This window comes from Nelumbo nucifera, chromosome 4 (genome assembly GCF_055504915.1).
Source record: "Nelumbo nucifera cultivar China Antique chromosome 4, China Antique-T2T, whole genome shotgun sequence".
Taxonomy (NCBI): Eukaryota; Viridiplantae; Streptophyta; class Magnoliopsida; order Proteales; family Nelumbonaceae; genus Nelumbo; species Nelumbo nucifera.
In genome coordinates, this window is record NC_142652.1 from 81,464,302 (window position 1) to 81,473,370 (window position 9,069).

Consider the following 9,069-nt stretch of genomic DNA (forward strand, 5'->3'; position numbering starts at 1 on the left):
CCCACCTTGTATTGGGAACATCTCCCATGAATAATAGACAAAGTACGGGAGGTGTTTTCGATGTGTGGCCAATAGAGGCTATGAGGTCAGCGTGAGGCGTGCTCTGTGAGGAGTAGATGCAGACTCAGAGCCGTATAGGTTTTACCCAATCTATTTATGCAATTACTCCAATCTAATTCTTTCTTGTGGATAGGAGGATTGTTAATTTGGTTGCTCATTTATTTTTTTTTTTTTGTAATAGATAAATTACTTTTCATTCAAGCAGAGGAGGAAGCATAAGCCTGATTAGGGGGCACAATCCACTTTGCCAGCCACATAGGCATGGCTCCGTTGAAAGACCCCTCACCTTTAATACCTTTACAAGCTAGCTTATGAGCTAGAGTATTACAGTTCCTGCTTGCAAAAACAAAATCAGAAATTACATCCTCGCAAATACTTAACAAGTCCTTACACAAAAAAATAAGCTTCCTTAGTTAAATTCAGATCCTGAGGACCTGGTTTAGAGTTTGGTTGTCGCTTTCCAAAATGATAAGGCAAGAGATATAGTTCTTAGCAAGAGAAATTTCCTTTACGCATGCTATAACTTTAGCTTGAAATGGGGTTGAGCTTATACAGGGGACATAGGAAACAACAAAAACTTGGCCCATATTCTTGATAATGGCTTCAAAACCTGCCCGACTTGCCTTTGTAAAACTACCATCTGTGTTGAGTTTCAAAAACTTTTCCTTAGGAGCTTTCCAAAAAACCTCTTTGCTTGGCCTCTGGGTTAGGAAGTGAAGAATTTTGCCATTTTGGCTGCAAAATCTTCCTCCTCTCTATCCAAGATCTGTTATAAGAATAAAGAGTCTTATTAGAGTATAACTTTAGATCTTTAAAAATGCATATGTTCCTAGCCCTCTAAATATTCCAAAGCATAAAAGCTAAAAAGCCAAGTAAATCTTATTTTCTTTCCTTTGAAGAAGAGCATCTGCTTTGCCACAATTTAAACCAGTCTAGAAAAGAAGCAAATAGAATTGTACAACAAGTATCATAACAAAACAAAGATCCAAACCAAGTTAGTTTTGCATGATCACATTGGAAGAGGGCATGCATAATCTATTTTGATTCTATCCCACATATTTTACAAATAGAAGAGTTCGAGAATCCTCTTTTTCCAAGGTGCTGTTGGAAGGCTATTCCAACAGCACCTCTATAGGAAAATCTTGATTTTTGAATCACATTTCAATTTCTAGATTTCCTTCTAGATTTTGTTGTGGGGTTTATGCTAGACAAAATCTAAAATAGAGGATTGCTTGAGGGGAATTTGCTTAGCTATATAGTAAGCATATTTTATAGTGAAAATATTCGAAGAGTTACCTTTCCAAATTAGTTTATCTTCCTAGTTCCCTGAGCTAAAGGAATTCTAAGGATCTTGTCTACTACCTCTCCAGGAAAGCATCATTTATTACATTTTCTTTCCAACATCTTCTGTTCTCATCAATTAAATCACTAACCTACTAGGAACATTTGTCCTTAGTTCCATACCCATTATTCTAAAAAGAGGAAAGTCCTCAATCCAAGGATTTGTCCAGATTTTAACTCTCGAACCTGAGTTTACATCCCAACAAGCCCCAAGCTTAAAAATCTCCCTGCCCACAAGCAAACTTTGTCATCTCCATGATCTCTGTTTTAGAAGATTGTCATTTAGGAAATCTTTGCCCTTTAAATACTTTGACTTTATAACCCTAGCTCAAAGGTTATTCTCTTCCACACAAAGTCTCCATGTCTATTTAGCAAGAAGAGCTAGATTGAATTTATGAGGGTCTCTAAAACCCAAACCTCCATCGTTCTTGTTTTTACTATTGTTTCCCAATTAACCCAATGAACATTCTTCTTTGTTCCATCAACACCCCACCAAAACTTTCTCTGAAATTTAGCCATTTCATCACAGATAGATTTTGGGAGGAGGAAACAAGACATAGCATAAGAAAAGAATTACAACTATGACAGACTTTAGGAGAACCTCTTTGCCAGCACTTGAAAGCAACAAGTCATACTAGTTTGAAGTTTTACTATTTATTCTACTTAAAAGATAATGGAACAACCCTTTTTTGGTTCTGCTTATAAATGTGGGGAGACCAAGATAAATGCTAGGCTGGTTCACTTTTTTAATACCCAAACTCTTTACTAGCATTTTTGTAATCTCGGGTGAAGGTTTTTACTAAAGGAGATTTACCTGTTGACCAGAAGACTTCTCATAGAGATTGATTGCATCCACAATCCTCTAACCTTCATCTAGGACAACCCTTGTAAAAAAATAACTCTCATCTGCAAAGAAAATATGAGAAATCATAGGGCAATCTCTATTTAACTTTATTCCAAAGAGTTTTTGTTGGGAGACAAGACTTTGAAGATAGGCTGATAATGCTTTAAAGTAAAAGAGAAAAAGATAAGGAGATAGAGGATCTCCTTGTCTTATTCCTCTCTCAGGCCAAATAGTCTTCTACAGGGCTCCATTTATGAGAATTTGATAGGATATAGTTGTGATGTAGGACATTATCCAATCTATCCATTTTTTCCAAACCCCATTTTACCCATGACTTTCTAAAGGAAAACCCATTCCACCCTATCGTATGCCTTACTCATCTAGCTTTAGAACCATCCAAGTCTTTTTTTCCTTTAGTTTTATTTTTTTCATGAAATCTATCATTTCATGGGCTAGAAGGATATTATCTTGGATTAATCTTACTGCAATGAAAGCACTCGAATTTTCACTCACAACTTTATGGAGTAAAGGCTTGAACCCATTCACCAACACTTTTGCTATAACCCTGTAGATAGTGTTGCAAAGGCTGATAGGGCGGAACTGGGAAGCATTAGAAGGGTTTTTTGACTTTTGGAATTAGTGCAATGTATATTTGGTTAACAATCAAATTTTGGTTGAAGAAATCTAAAACAACCTTAGATAGATCCTGACCCACTATATTCCAGTACCTTTGGAATAAGCTATTTTGGAAGCCATCTGGCCCTAGAGCCTTCAAGGGAACCATCTAGAACAAAACAATCTTAATTTCCTCTTCTTCTACTTCTCTCTCTCTAACCATTGACTTTCTTCTTCTTATATCTTTTTCCCAATACAACTTAACAGATCTTTAGAAACTCTCGGATTTGAAGTTTAGAACAGGCCATCAAAGTGTAGAAACACGATTTCTTCAATTTGTTCTTTAGTATCTACCCAAACTCCTAGTTCCTTTTCCAATTTTAGAATTCTATTTTTGCATCTTCTCCTCTGAGTTGTTACATGAAAAAAATTTGTATTCATGTCTCCGTGTGGAAGTCAATTGACTCTTGATTTTTTAGCCCACATATGTTCCCCCCTTTTTAACCACACTTCTAGCTTTGCCTCTATGGTTTTTAAACTTGGGTTTGGTTGGTGCTCTCCTTTCTCCTACTCCACTTCAATTTTATTTTTAATGGAAGCTATATTCCTCTAAACATTACCAAAAACCTTTGTATTCCATTTCTTTAAAGTAGTTTGAAGGTTATTTAATTTGCTAGACAGTTGAGTTTAAGGACCAACATTTTGGTTCTTTATCCAACAATTTTTCATAATTTCCTCAAAATTTTAATGGAAGAACCACATTTCTTCCATTCTAAAAGATCTTTTCTTTCATCTTAGATTGGTTTCATTATTAAAGAGGATTGGGATGTGGTCAAATTCTAGAGAGACAAGAACTTTTGTATGGGAGGCTTCAAATAAGTCCAACCATTTCTGATTTTAAAAAGCTCTGTCAAATCGGGCTCTGATATTATCCTCTCCCATTCTTTTATTTGTCCAAGTGAATTTGCACCCGTGACTTGGAAGCTCAGATAAACCATATTTTTTTATGATCTCATAATTTTCCCTAAAATATGAAGGGCTAAAACTTCTACCTCCCTCTTTCTCTTGAGGATCCAAGATTATGTTGAAGTCACCCACACCCAACCAAGGGCTTGTTGACAAGACTGGCCAAAGATTGCCATTTTTGGAAGAACATATTTCTCTTCTTTTTTTTTGGCTCCCCATAGACAAAAGAAATACGACAATCCTTCCCCCCTAAATCCTTTATTCTAACATGGATGATATTTGGGTTTGCATAGAGCACTTTAATATCTAAGCCCTCTTTCCAAAATAAAGCTAATACTCCTTTGAGGCCCTTAGCATTACAACTCCAACTGTTCTAATTTCTAAATAGTTTTAGTTTTTTTTTTTTTTGACATCTAGGAGGGAGTGCTTTGTTTCCATGAGAAAAACAATATAAGGGTTTGTTGATTTTTAGGTCTCTCTCAAAGCTTGAATTGTTAGGGAAGACCCAATTCCCTGGAAATTCCAGCTTAGGACGATCATTTTTCACTTGGGTTTTGATTCGGGATAGAAACCTCAACCCACTTATTCGAAAATTTTGATATTTCCTTAATAGAATTCCTGTTTCTAAAAACAAGGTTTAGTGTTAATAAAGAGGCATGTGATTTCCTTTTACCTTACCCTTTACATTCTTTTCCTTGCACATCTGTTAATATAGGTCCCAAAATTAAAACCATGATAGAGATAGAAAGTGACATTTTCTTGATTTGATAAAAGAATTTTTTCTAGTGAATAACAGACAACCATTAGAAGAGAAACTCAACTCTATAGAGTTTACAGAGTGAGTTTCCTTTAGTTTTTTCCTTGGTTCCTTTCTAAAAACTGTTTCTTTGATAAACCTCGAATTACTTTTCTTTTTTTTTTCTCTTTTTCTAGCTGCTTACTATTTTAGTTTTTGTTATGACTGAGACTACTTGGCTTTGTAATTCATACATTGGATCCAAGCCAGTTAAAGTTGACATATAGCAATGATTATAAGTCTTGGGTTGAAAACATACCTCCTTCTCTTGGCCTGAACCTGCTATGATTGATCCTCCCTATTAGGGTTTCCTTCCAAGCATTGCCCAACTTCATTGACTTGCATCACCTCCAACTGAGAGTCTTGATCTATATCCATCTCATCATCTTCAAACTCAATTTCTGGGTTCTTTAAAACCTAATTCATTAGTCTTTCAAGGGTGACAGGATCTTGGTTGACTGAGAAGTCTAGTATCGGAGTTAAATTTTACATGAGGAAACCAAGGTACACCTGATTTGGATTCAGACCCGAATTTAAGCCATTTTCAATCTAGACTCTTTTTTCTGGGTGTGCCTAGCCCATTTCTCTTGCTACTTGATCCGATCCGATTTCTCTGATTACTACACCCAAACTTTTCCTCTTTTTTTTTCAAAAGCCATTTCAGATCTCTCTTCATTAATTAGAATATTTTTCCCTTTTCTATTTATCCACGAAACTTGGTAAAATCCCAACCCTATCTTAGTTTTCCATGAAATCTTTCCACCTCATTAGAAAAATCTTCATCTGCCAGCCCTTGAAGTGACGCCTCACCACCTTCCTCTTGTCCTTCCCCATCAGTCTCGTCTCTCCAACTATAAAGCTTTGGGAAAGCTGCTAGGCCATCCTTCTCCGTCAACTCATTGTCGTCTCCGATCAGATCTCATCAACGAAAGGACCACCTAAATTTTTCTTCTATCATTACGAACTAGATTTGAGACCATTTCCTATACCAGACTCTCTTAAAACAAACTCCTTCTAATCAACAATTACTAATTTGATGTGTTTTCCAATTTGTAACTCTCTCTAATGAGACCTCAAGTAATGGTCCATCTTGGATCAAGAGATGATCCATGTTTTCTTCTTCTTGATCTCCCCTCGGTTCATTTTGTTGATATGCTCACTTTTTCACTGATTTTGGTTGATCATTTTGAAATCAAAATCTTCCATATTGGCTCTTAACCAATCACGTAAAACCCTCTACCCCTTCTAGGATCCATAGCTTGAGAAACCATCCTATGAGTAAGTTGTTCAAGAAACTATTCTTCAAAAATTCTTTTACAGTTAAATTCTCGATGACCTAAAAAGCCACATCGATTACAAAAAGTAGGAAGCTTCTCATATTGGAAGGGATACCATTTAACTAAATCATCCTCTTTGCGATCAGAATTTCCTAGAGCCAAGGGTTTTCTGATATCCATGATGACTCTAATATAGTATAACCTTTCCTAAATATGTTCATCAACTTCTTGATTACCCTCTTCCTTTTCCAAGGGGACTGGGGTACCTATGCAACTCACCATCTTGGCTCCCCAAGACCAAAATCTCTTTTCCATGGAGACATCTAGGATTTTGATATGGATTCCCATGTTAGTGAAAGTAAGGTTTCTAGGGATTGAATTCGGTTCCCATTTCTTTAGCAGGAGGGGGTAATCCTGAATGAGCCAAGGCTCTTGACTTAGGAATCTTTCAACATCTGCTTTTTTCTTAAAAACTAACCACAAGACTTCATCATCTAGCCATTTAACTTCATATCAATTATTATTCCAGAAGTTCCTTACCTTCTGAATAACTACAAATGCATTCATTTGCTTGTCAGCAAGGACCTTTGTGTAGAGAGCTTTTTTGCAAGTTTCTATCAGTAACTTTTGATGATCTCCAATATGATCTTCATCTTGCTTATTTTCTTTCTAGTCCTCCATGATTTAGGTGCTAACCAAAAGAGAGAAAGTTTGATGAGGAAAAAGACCAAAGTGTACTCTATGTTTTGAAATGGCTCAAATGAGCAAAGGTGCTTTATAGTAGTAGAAGCTCAAATGAGCAGAGTGTTTAGTTGCTCATGAAATTGCATCTTTTTGCTTTAGATTCATTGGTTGGTATATGTGTGCTCCTATAGTGCCTCCTTGGATAAAGAATTTGGTTTCTGTTGAAACATAGTCAAATCTGTTTTTTGTCGTTTAGTTGTTTTTTTACCAAAAAAATGGGTTTCTTTTTTATTTTTTCAACAAAAATACTACAATAGCAAGAGTTATAGCTTTATGGTTAGGTTTTTAGGGCCCACTTGATTTGAGGAAATAGAGGTCTAGAGACCAGAATTGAAATTGGAATGGACCATTTCAATTACAACTGTTTGGTTGGGTGGAATTAGAATCTCATTCCCATTCCTAGTGGAATAGCACTCTCATATTTTAGAGAGAGGAATGAAATCTCATTCCAGTTAATTTCTAATTTTCATTCTGATTCCTATTTGAACCAAACAAACTAAGGGAGTAGACCATTCCAATTTCAATTCCAAAGGATTTTGATTCTAATTCCAATTCCAACTACTAACCAAATAAATCATTAATTTATCCACCTAAAGCCTTGAAAATTTCAGTGTTTACAATGAGCGTTGCATCCCAGAATTTAGATGATTACTTTTCCCTCTCCAAACGAGAGATTTTTTTGGTAAAGTTGAGTCTATATTAAGCACAAAGTAGATTTGACTTCTGGTTACATCAAAACTTAAACAGGTAAGTTGCCTCATAACTTATAAGCTTTGAGAACGGTTTAAGCCATTAGTGATGAGAGTTAGTACATAACATGCTCTACACATATGTGTACTTCTAAATTAATTTAAAATCCCATTGTGTAAAGCAAAAGAAAAAGGATCACTTTAGGCCATGTTGGATACTATGATTGTTTTCTTCATGGTGATATTAATAAAACTTTGGTAAAATTATCAATTAGTACCCTGTACTTTGGGCCTAGTGCCACTTTAGTCCCTGAACTTTAAAAGTAGATGGTTAATAATGAATTTGGGATTATTGTTCATTTTTTGTCAATGTTTGGATGGTTAATAAAGAAAATTAGATGACACTCAAAGGGCATTTGTGTTTTTTCAAATGCCACCTAACGGCTGGTTAACGGTAAGTGCTGGATTAACACATTTTGAAAGTTCGAGTACTGAATTATCGCGTTTTAAAGTTTAGGGACCAAAGTGGCACTAGGCCCAAAGTACATGGTACTAATTGGAAAATTTCCCTAAAACTTTCATTGCCTCCATCGCCAAATGTAGAAATCTTGAAAATGCAACTCAGTTTTGCCTCATAAGCCTTTGTAATACACTATACAAAACAATAGCCAAGGTCCTAATGAACAAACTCAAGCCCATCCTACCAAGAATTATTAGTCATAATCAAAATGCTTTTTTTTTTATAATCAAAAGAAAGATTACAAAACCGAACTGCAATTGGTTGCAAGCCCATAGGCATCAAACAAACAAATAAAAGATAATCTAAGATCATTTATGTTAGAGTTAGAGGAGTTGAGATGATGCCCTAAATTTGCAAGTTGATTTGCTACGAAATTTGCTTCTCTTAGAACATGCGCATATGAAATCTTAAGGTTCTTTTACATGCTTATTTCATTGATGAAATTGTTGATGTTCCATGGGGGCTTCATGTGACCACACAAGCTTTCAATGATGAGTCTTGAATCACTTCAACAACAAACTGGAGTCTAGGGAATCTACTTGCTACATGGTGTGCCTCAAGAGCAATCCATGCTTCAACTTCATTGGTTGAGCATTCACCAACGTCCTTGCAACTGATCCACATTGTTCTACCAGTATCATCTCTCAAAACAGCACCAATCACACATTTACCATAAATTCTTCTCCACAAGGCAACAAAATTTATCTTTACCTTTCCACTTTCTAGTTTTTCCCATCCTATGAGAATATTTGAATGAATTTTTTGTCTATTTCTCAGTGGGAGAGGGGGAAAGTATCTTGATATAATCTCCACACTTAGTTTTAGCACTCTCCGCTAGATGGTTTGGAGGTATGCTTTTATTTTTATAAATTTTTTCATTTCTTTTCTTCCATATGCTCCATAGAATAAAATTTGCCTTCTCCAAGGCATATTGAATTTTATTATCACTGCTTATTAGTCGGTCCCACCACTCCAAGATTAATTCAAAAGGATCTGGTGTAGGGATTGTACTTCCTGTGATTGACCAAACTTGGCTTGATTCCTCACAATGAAGGAACAAATGATTCACATCTTTCTAAAGACCATAGTGTGGGTAGTCCACATCCATTCTTATTCCCCAGTTTTTGAGCCTTTTATATGCCAAAATCTTTCTTCTTAGAACAAGGTATATAAAGAAAATAATTGGGGGGGGGGGGGGGGGGGGGAGGTTCAAAGTA